We start from the raw sequence: 18,194 nt of genomic DNA, 5'->3' as shown, positions 1-18,194 counted from the left end.
GACGGCATACCTCTCTAGTAATGCGCTGCGAATAGTAGAGTAACATCTCTGATCCACCGAAGACAAGTTATTAAAAGCTTCTCTTGCTTTTCCGGTCAGGCCAACGCTCAAAAATCTGGGCCAGTCACGGACTGACACTTCATGCAGCAGGCAGAGGTTCTCAAATAACCGGAGATGTTAATCAATATCTGAGGTGTCCTCATTAAACTGGTATGTCTCGGTACCTTAAAGATGTAGGCCCCTCTCTCTCTCCTGTTATCCATTGTCCTCTGCCATTGTCTGGGGCGGGTGGGGGTATCGCTACATGCACACCCAGATATTTGCTTAGCACTGCCGCCCGCTCCATCTCCGTGGACCGCTCTCCTAGCGCATCCAGCAGCCTCCTCAACTCAGTTGGTTGATCCTCTGCCATCTGGATGACAGTCCAGGGCTGTGGTCCCTCCAGGGAGATGCCCTCCTCCACATCTGAACTGACCTCCTCCTGTGGCTGTTCACGGTCCCAATCGTCCAAGCGTTGTATTAGGGTCGCACGGTTATCCTTTAGCAACCACTCTAGCTCTCTCCCAGAGCAAAGAGTTCTCATCGCCTCCTTTTGAGTCTCTTGTAGATGGAGTCTGCCATCTCTTCTGCCAAGTCACCGCTCAGTAACTTTCCCTGGTATACTGTCCAGAGATAGGTGATCCCACCGCTTGCCACCACTTGTAAAAATGTGCGGTTGTGGATTTTAATAATCACCTAGGCAGGTTATCGATGCAACTAGTTTTATTCCTTCCGACCACGGTGAACAGCAATTCCAGGTAAATGTCCAACAGGCAATTCTCTTAGTCCTTGAGTTTCCAACCTGGGATCAGTAGTTCCACTTCCCCGTACCAGGTGATACCCACTGTCCAGAGAACCAGAGAAAAATATACCCAATAAAAATTAACTTTTAATTAATTACCATTAAAAGTGTCCTTAATAGTCCAAATGGGACACAACATGACTAAAAACATATCAGATAAAAGCAGATAAGGGAGAGATAAGAAGGCCAGAATTTTCAGACAAACTAGCCCTATATGGCCCTTGTAAGGTAAATACCCTACCTAACAGCGGAGTGTTTTCACCCTAGCGAACGGTTTGGTGTCCCTGCTCCACGGAGGCTGTCCCTGGTCTGACCCTAAATCTCCCTAAACAGACACACAATTATATTTCATAGGTATTGACCAAAATCAGTAATGCCATAATCGACATGTAAAATATTCAATGGGGGAAGAAGTGACAAAAAACAGAAGGAAATATATCCCATAAATATTTATCAATAAGATTAAACCCAGTCCTCCACCATTAGTGCACATCGGTGGGGGCCGTATATATATATATATATATATAGAACCACACAGACCCCCCCCCCCAAACATTTAGACAGATATAGATTGGTCAAAATATAGCGAAAAGAATGGACTAATCTGGTCTCTAGTCCATCCGAAGGTCCCAGCAGGCGTCTCAGATAGTAATTCTCTACGCCCCTCAATATGTGGCTGTATGATTCCAATAAAAATTCACAGTTAGGACTTCACAAAGAATTTCCGATCAATCCGGGCTCCCACTTTCTTGGTCCTTCAAGGTGGTGTAGACCCATTAGCAAAAGTGTCCCTTAGAAGTAGTCCCAACGCGTTTCACCCCTCCTCAGTCTGGGGTTCATCAGGGGACAGAAAATATCAGAGGAGAAAGACCATATTTGGTACATCAATAATAAGTGCTTCAATCCTATAGTATAGCCGTGTCCAACAGGCAATTCTCTTAGTCCTTGAGTTTCCAACCTGGGATCAGTAGTTCCACTGCCCCGTACCAGGTGATACCCACTGACCCCCAACTTTTGGCTTGCCCACAGCTTTTTGTATCTCCCGCCGGTATATTGGCAGTCACAGCATATGCTCCTTCGGATGATGGATATCACGACCGCAGCCCGTGATACCACCCAGCTCACAGTCCGACTAGCAAATGAATCTTCCCTTTCTCCTGCACAGGGTTCAGCCCCCTGAATCGGCAGAAGAGCTCACCCCTCCCTCCCCAAGCTAATTATGCCTTAGTGGAGATATTTTCTCAGGTGGAACCCATCCCCTGGGTTTGCATGTGAGACTACCTGTGGTGATGGAGAGAACAATGGCCCAAGGTCTCGGAGATATGGTCACTGAACGGAATAGATACCTGAGGTTGAACTGATGAGCAAACAAATCACTAACAAAACACAGCAAGCAAATTTTTAACAAAACACAAAATTAAGATTGACGAAAGGGGGTGCTCAGTGCTGGAAAAGTATTGAGAAAGTGGCCAGGTCCTCACACTCCTCCCCCACTTTTCCAGCACGGCCAGTGCTGGTCTCCATTTCCTCAGATTGACTATCCACCTTCCTCTGGCGGCAATTACGGGGGTTCAGGGCTTCCTCAGTTTGTCTCGATAGGCCATCAGCGTTGCCATGGTCTCTCCCCTTTTTGTGAGAAATGGTAAAGTTAAACGGTTGCAATGCCAGGCTCCATCGTAATAATCGCCCATTCTCCCCCGCCACCCGGTGCAGCCAGGTCAGTGGATTGTGATCCGTTACTATGGTGAATTCCCTCCCATACACATAGGGTAATAGTTTTTTTAGTGCCCAGAAAATAGCCAAGCATTCCTTTTCTATGGTGGCATATGCTTTCTCTCGGTCTAACAGTTTCCTTGAAAGGTATACCACTGGGTGTTCCTGCCCTGTGCCATCCACCTGACTAAGGACAGCACTGAACGGAATAGATACCTGAGGTTGAACTGATGAGCAAACAAATCACTAACAAAACACAGCAAGCAAATTTCTAACAAAACACAAAATTAAGATTGACGAAAAGGGGTGCTCAGTGCTGGAAAAGTATTTAGAAAGTGGCCAGGTCCTCACACAACCAACAACTTTTTCACACGGCTTCAAGAGTGGTTTTCCACGGCCCCCTAAAAAGTGGGACAGGAAGGTAGGGATACATGATGTGCTTGTTATGCTCCCTCAGCAGGCACAGTTTCATCTTACCCATGGCCTCAGCCTCTGCGTGCATCATCAGCATCACGTCCACTTCCCCGCCCCTTATCACGCGCCTTTCCCATTTTAAATGGAGTTTAATATTTTACAGCTTGTAAAAAAAAATGTCAAGATAAACACCGCAGTATTTGATCGCTTCTTTTGGGCAGTGCCGGTATACCGATGCTATTGGTCAGCAAACAAGTGTGGATATATTCTGAATACACAAGTAGCAGACTTAAATAGAGTATAATATTTTGCAGCTTCCAAAGAAAAAAAAAAAATCAGGATTAATACTGCAGTTATATTTGACCACCTGAGGTGATAGACAAGTTTCTCCACTTCCACAATACAGCAATGCTATTCACATCAACCATATCTGGCTGTATGGTGCATTATATTGCTTTTCACCAAAATTAGCAGGATTAAGAGCAAAAAAAATATTATTAGCCCTGATATCTAGGGCTATTGATAGGAGTTCCAGCAGCAGAAAGAAAGTGCAATGGACCCTATTCTGTACTATACTGGTTCTCTACAAACTCTAACTAGTGCTATCAGCAGGATTAATATTCTTCAAAATGAGCCCTTACAAGGATTGTTAGAGTAGATTAATAACGATGTTGTGGAAGAATCACGTATTTCAGAGATTTACACAAAAACTCCGGTGTAAGTGCTCAGTGCAGGATAAATGTGAGCTGAGGCTTACTGATGATCTTTGGGAGGCAGAATGGATGAATCAACAGCAGGTGAAAAATTGGTTTTATTTTTTATGCCATTCCTCATGCAGTATAAGTAATTAGACGACTTTATTCTTCGGGTCGATGCAATTACAGCGTTATGTTTAGCTGCTGTCACACACTAAAATACGCTTTTGTTTGCAAAAACTAGTTTTTGCATAGCCATATTTTGAGAGCTATAATTTTCCATATTTCTGCTGACAGAGTTATGTGAGGGCTTGTTTTTTGTAGGATGAGTTGATGTTTTTAATGGTACCATTTTCGGGCACATGACATTTTTGAATCGTTTTCCATTCCGATTTTTGGGAGGCAAAATGAACAAAACCCAGCAATTCAGGAAGTGTTTTTTTTTTTTTTTTTTTTTAAATTTATGCCGTTCCGTGTGTGATAAAATTCATAAGGCAGCTTTATTCTTCGGGTCAGTAAGATTACAGCGATACCACATTTATATCATTTTTGTATGTTTTGGCGCTTTTACGCAATAAAATCTATTGAATAGAAAAAAAAAATAATTCATTTTGCATAGCTTTATTCTGACCGCTATAACTTTTATTTTTCTGTTGATGGAGCTGTATGGCATCATTTTTTTTGGGACAAGGTGACGTTTTCAGCGATACCATTTTTATTTACATTTGTCTTTTTGATCACGTTTTATTCCAGTTATTGTTTGGTTGCATCATGAAAAAGCATAGTTTTTTTTTACAATGTTTACTAAAGGGGTTAACTAGTTTTATGGGGAAGGTCATTCTGGATGCAGCCATACCAAATAGGTGTACTTTATTTTATTTTTTTATATATATAAAATGACAAATTTATCAGTACCATATATTTATTTTTTTTAACAAAAAAATGTTTACAATTTTTTTTTTTACTTTTTTGTGCTTTATTACTTAGTCCCACTATGAGACTTTCACATTTAGCAGTCTGATTGCACATGATCTAACTAACTTGCTAGTGCCTGGTGACCCGGTTTTCGTCATGATGACATCAGATCACCATGGCAATGATCGGGCCCCGCAATGACGTGGCAAAGTCTCCGATCTATTAGCAGAGGGGGCTTTTGTCCTTCTGACTGCTTGCTAAATGCTGCGGTCGCAGCAATTGCAGCATTTAGGGGGTTAAAGTGCCTGGAGCAGTGCAGTGCTCCAGGCACTTTAACCCCCTAAATGCTGCAATTGTTGCGATCGCAGTGCCTCCTGGCACTTAGTCCCGGATGTCAGCTGTCAGAATCAGCCTGTGTGCGCACATAATCACCTGGCAGTACTCAGTACGTCCAAGGTCGGTAAGGGGTTAATATGGGCTAATTTTGCTTATACAGTACCTGTAATCATAGAAACAGTTGGATCTGCATAAGCTATATATAGCAAAAAAATCTATTTCAAAAGTTGAATCAATGAGAAAAGTAAGGAGTGTTCTTATAGATTAAGGGGTTAAAGAAGCAGTAGGAAGAAGTTGTAGGAAATGTTCCTAGAACAGCTTGTTTGGAAATCTATTGCTCAACATGTAAAATGGCTTTTTTTTTTTTTTTTATTTGTTTTTTTTTATAGTTTTACTTATTTTTTTTAATATTCATTACCTGACAACGTCTAAGACTAGACCCAAAGTCGATTTTGTGGTTATGAAAAAAAACACAACATGCCTTTAAAAACACCCAGTCAATTATTGCAGTCTGACAATAAGATTTTATTAAATCCATGTGTACTTCTTAGAAACAGTAAACCCAGCTGCTGGTTGATTCATGCTGCTTTCATAGCTGGCAGGCTTTGTGTTACACGCAAGTCGCTAGGTTCAGATAGGGGCGACACAGGTTACATGAATTCTTTGGAATCCTGGAGGAACTGTTACTCAGGGCGACCATAGACCATGTGCTGCAGCTCTCTGTCATACAGGGGGTATTGACCCTCAGGCACCGACAGGTGGGTGGATTCACTTGAAGACAAGACACATTTGACAAGAGTCCTCAAACGGTAGAATAGTGGAGTTTAATCAAGTACGACCAGTAACATTTAACTCTTTTGAAGCAACAGGCTTCTCAACAGTACAGTCTATTAAAGCATACTGAAAAAAGATAATTAGCTCATATCACCTGATACTCACAGGAATGCCAGGCTCACGGATTAGTGTCCAGCATACACATGCAAGGATATATAAAGAAGGTAAAATCCGGTGCCACATGCGATAAATCCTTTTATTCCAAAATTAAAAGTCACAACATGTCCCTAGGAGGGGAACAACTGGACGCGTTTCGAGGACACAGCCCCTTATTCGTCAGTATAAAAATGAATTAAAAAACAACACATTTATAATAAAAACTGTGACCACCCCTAAACATGTGTGATAGATTAGTATACAAATTAGGATATTAACTCCTACTTAGACAAGATTTGCGTGTAACAAATTCTCATAGAATATTCAGATATAAACTTAGGAGAAAAATAAATAAATAAATAAAAAAATAAAAAATAAAAAAATGTAAAAAATAAATAAATAAATAAAAATAAAAAAAAAGGAAAAAAAATAAACAAAGGCCGAAGCGGCGCTCACGGAGAAGGAGGAAAAAAGGAGGAAAAAAGAAATACTGGAAATAAATAACATAGATATAGTTTCTGTTCACAATTTATCTGCTTGCATTTTTTCTGAACATGAACTTAAAGTTTTGGAGAAAGGTTTCAATTTTGTACCTAATAAAAATGCTGGGTTCACACAGTGCCAACTGGATGGCCACAGGGTTAAGTTCAGGTAATGCCTACGGGACAGGCTCAGGGAAAGGTTCAGAGTTTAGACCTGGGTATTCAGCCCAGGGTGGCGGACAGGTACCACAACTGCAGTTTCACGATATGACCTAGACCAGACTACGGGACAGAGGATATAGGATCCGGTACAGGTAACATACAATTGCTACACACCAACCACCTACAAAACTATAGTGGTTGCTTAGGCCCCTCCCTATTGGGGAGGTTGCCTTTTATACAAGATGTCTCCTAGCTATTGGCTGGGAGACACCTTGCAGGTGAACACATATCAAAATACCTCCCAGCTGACATCTGGGGGCATTTTGCTATGTGCATGTGTGACACCCCAGGGGTCTGGTTGCCACAGTGATAGAGATATTACGTCTGAGAGCAGGTGGGAGGTCTCTTGGTCAGGGATCCTATGCATGCCACACCTCCTGCCCAGTCCTGGGAGGGGAAGAACTTCCCCTATATAAACCTAGGGCTGAGGCAGGGTTAGTGAGTAGAGAAGAAGTAGAGAAGAGAAGCAGCATAGGAAGAAACTACAGGAGCTCTGTGGGAGCAGTGCAACAAGGAGTCAGGGGCTGGCAGCTGCAGAGCTCGCCCTGACTGAGAAGTTATCACCGGACCCGGAGTCCGAGGCTGTGGGGACTAACTCCTATCCAGCAGCAGAAACCGACCGGCAGGGGATTGCAGGTCCTCTGGCCCAGAAACCCGAAGGCACGGTCACACGCGTGGGACCAGCACCGCCGTCGTGGAGCGGAAGCTACTAGAAGGCCCCGAGTCACCGGCCATACGGGTGAGCACCACACGGTACACTCAGGGACGTGGGCTACTTATACCCGCCTCTAGCAAGGTAGCCAGAAGAGTACAGTCAGTTTGGGAGGCCTACAACTCCGCCTGGCCAGGGGAGATCCCATCTGCTCAAGGACTGACCAGGCCCCAATCGCTAGCCAGTACTCCAGGAGGGTCTATCTTTGTCACCAGTAAAGACCCTGAACTACACCGTACCGTCTCCGAGTGGTTCCTGCTACCCCCATCATCCACGTCGGCTGCCCTGAGGCCCTACCCCTCCCGTTGGGGGTTATACTATCACGCTGCACAATCCTACCACCGGCCTCAGCGGTCTGCCCTGCAGCAGCAGCTCCTTAGCTGTACTCAACGGGTGGCGTAGTCGTCCAATATCTACCGCTGATACAGCGCCACTTAGTCTGACTCCCTGGGCACGGACCGGATCACCGCCACGAGACTACAACCCTCAACAGATCCGGCTCCGGGTAAGCTCCCGCGTGCGCAATGCTGCGCGACACAGGCCCAGGGGCGCGTCAACTTTTGGCGTAGCTGGCAGGATCTCGTGCCCGCAACCACCGGGTACTGCGTGCCTGAAAAAGACTGTTCAAACTTACCTGTGGTGAAGATTCCCGCCATCCGGCGCCATCTTCCGCTTCCTTCCCGCCATCGGTGGAGTTTTCCCGCCATCTGGCGCCATCTTCAGCCTTCTTCCCGCCATACGTGGAGTTTTCCCGCCATTGGACGCCATCTTGAGGACGCCGCGCGGGAAGAAGAGGGGCGTGGACTCCGAAAGCGCGCGAGAACTGAAGCCCCGCCTCACGTCCGGACGTTGCGTAAGGTCCTGGAAGGAGCCCAGCAGACGCCGACGTCACAGGAGCGCGACGGAAGGTCCTCAACCCTGACGATCCACTGCGGAGCCGCGGCCTACGGAAGAGGATCATCGCAAGGTAGGCCACGGTCCACTAGGGGGGAGAAGGATGTCGGATACGGAGGAGAGCTTCACCGCTTCAACCCCCGCCAGCGCCACCGCTGTGGCGGTCATGCCTTTCACCATGCCCTATATCCCGGGGGCAGCCTGGCTACCCCAGTACTCGGGGGAGTCACATACCCTGCATGACTTTAGAGAAAAGCTGGATAGCCTCTTCCAGGTGTACCCCCTCACAGAGGAGCAAAAAGTGAGCATCCTGGTGGCCCAATTAACCGGGGCAGCCCAAAGGGAGGTAAAGTCCTGGCCACCTGGGGGGAGGACTGTCGCAGGGATACTAACCCGGCTGAGGGACACCTTTGATACCCACACCTCAGCCGAGATCAAGCTTAGATTCTACGGGTGCAAACAGCGGGCACATGAGAGTATAAGGGACTATGCCCTGAACCTACAAGAGGCCCTGAGAGCCATTAAGCAGACCGACCCTGACGGCGTGGGAGACGAGGACAGGCTGTTGACTGAACAATTTATAGAGGGTTTATATTGCAATGCCCACCGAACCCAGTTGCGGGCAATGGCCTTACAGGACCCTCATCTGGGATTTGCACAGTTCAAGGACAGAGCCATCCGGGTGCTTCGAGAACCGGCACCAGGTGGCGTTGTGACCCACAGACGCCCCACTACCACTTACCACCAGGAGGCGGCGCCCTTGTCGGCAGGGCCTGTGGGAGCTGATGCGCAGGCTTTGAACAATGACCCGGCTCCAGACCTGCACCATCAGGTCCAAGAGCTAGCTAAAAGCGTTGCTGCGCTAACCCGAACTGTGCAGTCTTTACAGGTTTCCACTCCAGGGAAGATCCAGCTGGCATCCGGACCGGAGGACATCCCGTGGCGTCGACCAAGGAGGACCCCACCGGCCAGAGGAAGACCCAGCGACCGATACAACGAGGACGGACGACCCATCTGCCGCCGCTGCAATCAACCCGGACATATGGCAAGGTACTGTCCTTTAAACTGGCACAACCTGGGGTAGAGGGCCAACCCCCAGGAAAAAGATCACCAGGCCCATCGAACTGGCGCGACAAATATGTGGGAGGACGTCCAGTCTTATCCGTGGTACTGGATGGCATTCCTATGAGTGCCCTGCTGGACACTGGGTCACAGGTCACCACCATCCCGTACGTGCTCTTCAAGCAGTACTGGAATGACTCGGATATCACCCGCTACCCTGACGACGACTTGAGTATCATCGCCAGCAATGGTCAGCCCGTGCCACAGATTGGATTTAAAAAGGTGACCATTAAAATCGGTAGAGTCGAATTGGCAGCACAGGGACTGATCATTGTAGACATTGACAAACACGAGAGTCACCCAAAGATAACTCTAGGAACTAATGTAATTGAAAATTGTCTTGCAGTGGTGATTTTCCTTTTACAGCAGGTTGCCAAGAACGCCAGCTCCGGCCAGCAGCGAGTGCTCCAGAAAGAGATCCGGGCACTGATGCGACGGCAACAGCTAGAACTCTCCGGTGGTGAGATTGGTAGCGTGCGAATGTGTGACCCTTTCCCTATTGCCATGCCCCCGAAAAGTGAAGTGATGATTTGGTGCCGGGCAGCTATTGGTCTGAGAGGTAGAGATTACCAGGCAATGGTAGAACCAGTTTACTCAGACAGTAGGCCCACCATTTTGACAGCACGGGGGGTGGTCAATGTACGCCATGGGAGGGTGCCCGTTCGCATAATAAATATCGGGAAGAGGGAAGTGTACCTGCCCCGGTATGCCACGCTAGCCAAATTGTATACCATCAATCAAGATTCCATACAGTCCGTAGAACCCTTGCCTCCATCTTCCCCGGAGGAAGGTAACGGCTCTAAGAAATCGATGGAGGACTGGTGTCAGCAACTACATTTGGGTACTGACTCCACTCCCTCACACCAGAAACAGGGAGTCTATCGGGTGGTTCAAGAGTACGAGAGAGTGTTTAGTAAACACCCGTTAGACTTCGGGCGAGTCAAGGGGGTAGAACACCACATCCCCACGGGAGACCATCCTCCCATAAAAGAGAGGTATCGACCCGTACCCCCTGCACACTACCAACACGCCAAGGGGATGCTTAGAGACATGAAGGAGGCTGGGGTGATCAGGGATAGCTGTAGCCCCTGGGCAGCTCCACTAGTCTTAGTCAAAAAGAAAGACAACACCATGAGGATGTGTGTAGATTACCGGAAAATTAACCGTATCACACACAAGGATGCGTACCCCTTACCAAGGATAGAGGAGTCTTTGGCTGCTTTAAGATCTGCTAACTTCTTCTCTACCTTGGATCTCACTAGTGGGTACTGGCAGGTTCCTGTAGCAGAGGCGGACCGGGAGAAGACCGCATTCACCACCCCGATGGGACCTAGCGAGTTTACCTGCATGCCGTTCGGACTCTGCAACGCACCAGGAACCTTCCAACGATTAATGGAGTGCTGTCTGGGCCACAGAAACTTCGAGACGGTCTTGTTGTACCTGGACGATGTCATCGTATATTCCAAGACGTATGAGGACCACCTGAAACACCTGGCGGAAGTGTTCGAAGCCCTGGCAAGCTACGGCCTAAAGGTGAAACCCTCCAAGTGTCACCTCCTGAAACCAAAGGTGCAGTACCTGGGACACGTGGTGAGCGCTGACGGAGTGGCTCCCGACCCTGATAAGATCACCGCAATTAAGGAATGGCCAAGTCCCTCCAGTGTAAAAGAAGTGCGGCAGTTCCTCGGGTTGGTAGGCTATTACCGCAGATTAATCCCCGGTTTCACCAAAAAGGCAGCTCCTATGCAGGACCTCCTGATAGGCCAGTCCCGGAAGGCCAAGAACCAGAAGCCACCCTTCAGATGGGAGAAGTTAGAAGAAGAGTCCTTCCGCCAGCTGAAGATGGCCCTCACGGGGGATGAAATCCTGGCGTACCCTGATTACAGCCAGCCCTTTATCCTCTACACCGACGCAAGTAACATCGGGCTAGGAGCCGTGCTGTCCCAGATCCAGCAGGGGAAAGAACGAGTAATCGCTTACGCCAGCCGAAAACTGCGACCCACCGAGAGAAACCCTGAGAATTACAGCTCATTTAAGCTAGAGTTCCTGGCAGTGGTGTGGGCAGTCACCGAACGCTTTAAGCACTACCTCGCTTCTTCCCGGTTCATCGTGTACACGGATAACAACCCGTTGACACACCTGGACACGGCAAGACTCGGTGCCCTAGAGCAGAGATGGATGGCCCGTCTGTCCAACTACGAGTTCACAATCAAATACCGGGCAGGACGCTCCAATACCAACGCGGACGCCCTGTCCAGGATGCCAAACCTACCGGACGTAGGAGAAGATCCAGAGGGACTGGAAGAAGTTGAACTCCCCGCGTTCCACCGTCATGGGACTATCCAGTATTCCCATCGGGTAAGGAGTAAGCAAGCCGCTACGTTTAACCCCTTTCCTCACTACAACTGGGAGAAAACGCAAGACAGTGACCCTGCCGTCCGACTGGTGAAGGAGATGCTGACTCGGCCAGAGGCTCGCCTTGACCCAGACGCTCCGGAGGAAGCCAAGCAACTATGGGCTGAGAAGAGTCGACTGTTCCTTTACAAGGGGAAGTTGTGCCGCAGAATGGTTAACTCCCGGACGCATGAACTAATCTGGCAAGTAGTGGTGCCACGAAGAGACGCAGCCATGGTGATGGAGGCATACCACGACGGGGCTGGACACTTCGGATGGAAGAAGCTGGAGTTCCTGCTGCGCGAGCGGTTCCACTGGGTAGGCATGAGGGGAACCATCGAGAGGTGGTGCAGAGACTGTGGTCCGTGCAACCTAAGAAGGAAGGACCGTGCCAGCCAGAAGACTCCCCTGCAGTCCATCGTCACCCGGCAGCCGTTGGAACTGGTAGCCTTGGATCATGTAAAACTGACCCCAAGCAGAAGTGGCTACGTCTACGCACTAACCATCGTGGATCACTACTCCCGGTTCTTGGTTGTCGTCCCCGTCAAAGACTTAACAGCTCGAACAGCAGCTAGAGCCTTCCAGCAGCATTTCTGCCGTCCACACGGGTACCCGGACCAAGTGTTGACAGACCAGGGACCTGCCTTTGAAGCGGAGGTCTTCCAAGAATTCTGCACTCTGTATGGCTGCCGGAAGATAAGGACAACACCCTATCATCCGCAAACTAATGGACTTTGTGAGAAAATGAACCAGGTGGTAATGGATCTTCTGAAAACGTTGCCCCTGGAAGAACGCAGTCTGTGGCCTGAGAAGCTGCCCGATCTGGTGGACCTTTACAACCACATCCCGGTAGGTTCCACCAACTGTACCCCGGCTTACCTAATGAGGGCGAGACCTGGTAAGTTACCTGTTGACCTGGAAATGGGAGTCCTGACACCCGAGGACACTTCACCAGAAGCAGACTGGGACACAGAGAGGCAGCAGCAGTACCGGAGAGTACAGGAGAGTGTGGAGCGAAGTCTCTGTCAGGCTAGGGAAAGACAAGAGAAAACTTACAACCAGTATGCTCCCGCTGTTCCCCTGGTACCCGGAGAGCAGGTCTTGAAGAGAAAAAGACGGCTCCACAAGTTGGACGACCAGTGGGAGAAGGACCCGTACACCGTACTGCCCTCAAGCCACGACAACCCAAAGGTCTGTACCATCAGTAAAGACGGAGGGGAAACCACGACCATTGTATCCCGGGATCACCTGAAGAAGTGTCCCGAACAGCTACGGAACCCTGAAGAGGAACAAGAAGACCCTCGACCCGTAGAGGAAAGGGAAGACATGGTTAGTACTGTGCTCGGAGACTTCCCTCGGTCTTGGACTCAAGTCAATGGTGCAGTTGTGGTACCCGTACTCACCTTCCTCCAACCAGCATCCCAAGCACCTACGGAGCGACAGGTAGAGCTGGAAGAGCAGCCGGTCCAGGAGGCAGAAGACTCCACACAAGCAGAACAGGAGGATCAACCCTCTGCTTATAGTGAGCCTGCCGTACCCCTAGTGAGCCAAAGAGCCAGTAGACAGCTGCCCAGTTTACCCTTGACAGCTCCTACACCCTGTAGTTCAGGGCTAGACAGTCAGCTCCGTAGGTCCACTAGGGCCACTAGAGGCCAGTTACCCGCACGTTGGAGGATTTGAAGTGTATAAATTGTTTTATTTGTGGTTACCTGTTTTTCTTGTTGCTTGTGTATAATTATGTGTTTCTAGTTGTTTATAGGAGTCTTTGGTGAATTTACCGGGAATCCTGTGTACATAGTTGGAGCGTAACCCAGGACGGACTAAAGACTGTTAAGGACTCGGGGCAGGACAGACCCCTACCTGGTTACGTCTCCCTGTTTTGGTGAAATGGACACCTTGTTTTTCTTCAAAAACTGCACCCGGTTGCGGACACGCCGTGACCATCTTTATGTGTTTTTCTTATTGTATTATTATGGTTTATACCTTGTTATGTTTTTCCAAAAATATGTTTAGTCCCGGAGTACTAAATTTCACTAGTGGGGAATGTGACACCCCAGGGGTCTGGTTGCCACAGTGATAGAGATATTACGTCTGAGAGCAGGTGGGAGGTCTCTTGGTCAGGGATCCTATGCATGCCACACCTCCTGCCCAGTCCTGGGAGGGGAAGAACTTCCCCTATATAAACCTAGGGCTGAGGCAGGGTTAGTGAGTAGAGAAGAAGTAGAGAAGAGAAGCAGCATAGGAAGAAACTACAGGAGCTCTGTGGGAGCAGTGCAACAAGGAGTCAGGGGCTGGCAGCTGCAGAGCTCGCCCTGACTGAGAAGTTATCACCGAACCCGGAGTCCGAGGCTGTGGGTACTAACTCCTATCCAGCAGCAGAAACCGACCGGCAGGGGATTGCAGGTCCTCTGGCCCAGAAACCCGAAGGCACGGTCACACGCGTGGGACCAGCACCGCCGTCGTGGAGCGGAAGCTACTAGAAGGCCCCGAGTCACCGGCCATACGGGTGAGCACCACACGGTACACTCAGGGACGTGGGCTACTTATACCCGCCTCTAGCAAGGTAGCCAGAAGAGTACAGTCAGTTTGGGAGGCCTACAACTCCGCCTGGCCAGGGGAGATCCCATCTGCTCAAGGACTGACCAGGCCCCAATCGCTAGCCAGTACTCCGGGAGGGTCTATCTTTGTCACCAGTAAAGACCCTGAACTACACCGTACCGTCTCCGAGTGGTTCCTGCTACCCCCATCATCCACGTCGGCTGCCCTGAGGCCCTACCCCTCCCGTTGGGGGTTATACTATCACGCTGCACAATCCTACCACCGGCCTCAGCGGTCTGCCCTGCAGCAGCAGCTCCTTAGCTGTACTCAACGGGTGGCGTAGTCGTCCAACATCTACCGCTGATACAGCGCCACTTAGTCTGACTCCCTGGGCACGGACCGGATAACCGCCACGAGACTACAACCCTCAACAGATCCGGCTCCGGGTAAGCTCCCGCGTGCGCAACGCTGCGCGACACAGGCCCAGGGGCGCGTCACATGCGCTGCCCCTTTAAGAACAGGGAGCACATGCAGTAGGTACGCCACTGACACACTGTGCGGCGTGCACGAGGAAGGAAGGAGGAAGGAACATGCTGGGGGCCGCACCATGGAGTGGGGCGGTGAGTAATCCGGCATCCATGCATGCTGGGAGAAGGGGCATTGTAACATCTGCCATAAGTTACACCACTTTGTAACTTTTGAAGAATTTGTTAGACGGGCTACGCAACACCCAGTCGTGGCCTTGTCCCACCCACTTTGACCCATCTGGCCAGGATTGCTGTAAAAATGTTAAAAGTTGCAAAAAAAACAATTTGCGCAAAAACTTGCGACTTTAAGGTGAAAACACTGATGAATCGGGATCTTAGTGAGCTTATTTTAAGTTTCATCACAATCTTCTGAATGGTTCTGAAAAAATATATTGTCACATGTGAAACTGAAATTGTGCAAATATTTGATTAGAAAACAGAATTCTGAATGTTATTTATTTTAGGATATAAAAAGTGGTATGGTAAATACAGTTTTTAGTAATATCATAGCTCCCAACCGTCCCGTATTCTGCGAGACTGTCCCGTATTCTGCGAGACTGTCCCGTATTCTGCGGGACTGTCTCGTCATGGCTCAGCTGTTCTCCCGGGTTCTATTTATACTCACCTCTCCATAGCTCCTCCTCCTTGGGGGGCAGGGTCACTCATTAGTCAGTGAATAAATTAAATTATATTACACTCTCCTCTTCTTTCTCCTGTGATTGCATCTGCTAGGACTCAAACTGGGAACTCAGTGTGCAGAGGCTGTAGCTCTAACAACTGTGCTTTAGCACTCAATAGTAAATATAGGAGGATTTAGTTAACTTGACTCTACAATGCAGGCAATGCATTGAAGAGTCAATAAGCACAGACAGTACAGAAGCAGAGTATATATCTCCATATTAATACATTGTGTATATATAGCAATGTATTTTTATGGTGCCTGTATACTGAGCTGAAGAAAAATATTTTTTTTGATCCTATAAATAAAAGTAGTACATTTGTGAACAATTACAAAAATGTATCTTTTTTTTCTGTTTGGCCCTGGTCTTGAACCCACAACCTTAAAACATTACTGACACAGCAGGCACTTATCCTGCTGAGCTGTAATGAAATCAAGTTAGAATTCTGTCTACTTGACCTGTACTGCAGGCTTTGACTATAAGCTTATTGCGCTGATCTAAATACACTGCTGGGTACTATATATGTAATTTCATTTTACAGGGAGAATAAGAGATTTTTTCTGCCTATAAAATTGCTAAAAAATAAGAAAAACATTTGATAATGAAAAAAAATATTGTCATTTTTAATGCGTTTTGTAAAGAATAACGAACATCACAAATCAGCAAATAACATGGACATATTTGGTGTCTCTGTAATCGCAACGACCCGCACAACAGAGCGATCACATTATTTACGGGGATCGGTAAATGGCGCAAAAAAATGGCGTGATTGATATTTTTTCTTTATTAAACCCATAAAAAAAATGTAATAAAACTGTAATGCTGAGGCCGTGTTCACACATAGCATAAATGCTGCGTTCCTTTTGCTGCAGGTTTTTGTACCACACGACGCAGTAGCAATCTTCTCTGATTATTGCTGTTTGTTGCATTTCTTTTATGCATTTTCCCGCTTATTTGATGCAATTTTAGGATATGAAGCAGAGTTTTTAACTCTTAATAGTACAGAAAAGCTTTGATTCTGCACTTAAAAATGCAGCAGCGTTTTTTTTTCTCCATGAGTTTTTTTCAGAAGAAGCCTATAGAAAGAAAATGCACCAAAACCGCAGAGTAGTGATGAGCAAGCGTGTATTGTTAACCCTTTCGGTGCGCACGCTCGGGTGTTTGCCGAGTATTTTCGGCATGCTTGGCAACTATGTTTGAGCCGCAGCGGCCGCATGTGTCGTGGCTGTTCGACAGCTGTGACACATACAGGATGCCATGACACATGCAGCCGCGGCGGCACTAACCTAAATGCCGAGCGTGCTTGCCGAAAGGGTTAACAACACACGCTCGCTCATCACTACCACAGAGTTCAGCAGCGTCTTCAACGTGTCCATGTGGAGCCTAAAACAACGCAGATACTTCATTAAGTGCAAATCTTTTCTGTACTATAAAAAGGCACCTTAAAAACGCAGCTTCACATCTGCACCAGAAAAGCATCAAACAAGATTGTTATTGTGGAGTTTGCTGCAGACATCTGCTGAAAACGTAAAACACAGTATTTCTGCAATGTGTGAACATGGCCTTACAGACACAAAAAAGCCAGATGTCATATAGTGAAGCTACATAAAGGTGAGAATGTTCTTGCGGCTCCGACTGTGAATGAAGGAACAAGAAATAATCTACAGGTCCCAACAAGAGATGAGCAGGAGGCACAGATGTCCCTGACACAGCGGACAGTCCTGGATTTGGGTCTACAACCTGCAGTCACGGCCGTCTGCTGAATTTCCCTCACTACCAGCGCCCTTCTGACCACTCCTCCTGCCATGGGAGAAAGATAAAGGTAAATGGGCGTGGACTGGGGTATTGATAAAAAAAATTTGCCGCGGTGCATGAAGCATAATTTGTCCCTGTCTCTGTTCTTCAAAAGTTGGGAGGTATAGTAATATTGTTTGGTTATGAAATTATCCCAAGCATCATACCACCATCTACTGTTATTAGCATGAAAATACAGCCTATAAATTTCTGTACAGCTATACAGATAGAATGGTGGACAGTCGCTTTCACCCATCTGCTTTTCTGTGTAAACGACCTTTCCTTTGAACCCTCTGTAATCATCCCCTTTTGAGATAGAAGACTATTGGCCCAAGTTACTGGTCCTATCAGAGTGCCCCATAGATGGCCTGCTAGCAGGATCTCCAACATGGTAAACCTGCACCCAGCGTCGGACTGGAGTACCTTGGGCCTACCAGAGAAAAAAAAATCATTCTTGGGGCTCATCATGCAGTTATGTAAAAATACCACACGGGGCACATCCTCCATACACACTGCACCACACGGGGCACATCCTCAATACACACTGCACCACACGGGGCACATCCACACAGGAAAGCCAACAGATACTCTATATACTGCACCACACAGGACAGATCCTCTATATGTAACACCAGTGATGCAGATGCAGTACTCTGCCGTAAGTCACCCCCCCACACACAAACACACCTGATGTATCACGTGACATGTCACATGATCCCCTGTGATAGATCATGTGATAGTTCACGTGAAATTAATTTGGCACAATATTAATATTTTAATTATAATAATTTTTTTTACATTAATTGTATGACTTAATATTGAGCACAATTAAGTATGCTGACATCCCCTATATACAATATGAGACTCTACACACAATATGAGCCACAATCCTCCCGTACACAGCGGGCGGCCGCACGGAGCCATCTATACACTGCGGGAGGCCGCACGGAGCCATCTATACACAGCGGGAGGCCGCACGGAGCCA

This window comes from Phyllobates terribilis, unplaced genomic scaffold (assembly GCF_046119375.1).
Source record: "Phyllobates terribilis strain yellow unplaced genomic scaffold, ASM4611937v1 Scaffold_5__5_contigs__length_657084704, whole genome shotgun sequence".
Classification (NCBI taxonomy): Eukaryota; Metazoa; Chordata; class Amphibia; order Anura; family Dendrobatidae; genus Phyllobates; species Phyllobates terribilis.
The sequence above is the reverse complement of the archived record's forward strand: the minus strand, read 5'-3'. Positions refer to the sequence as shown.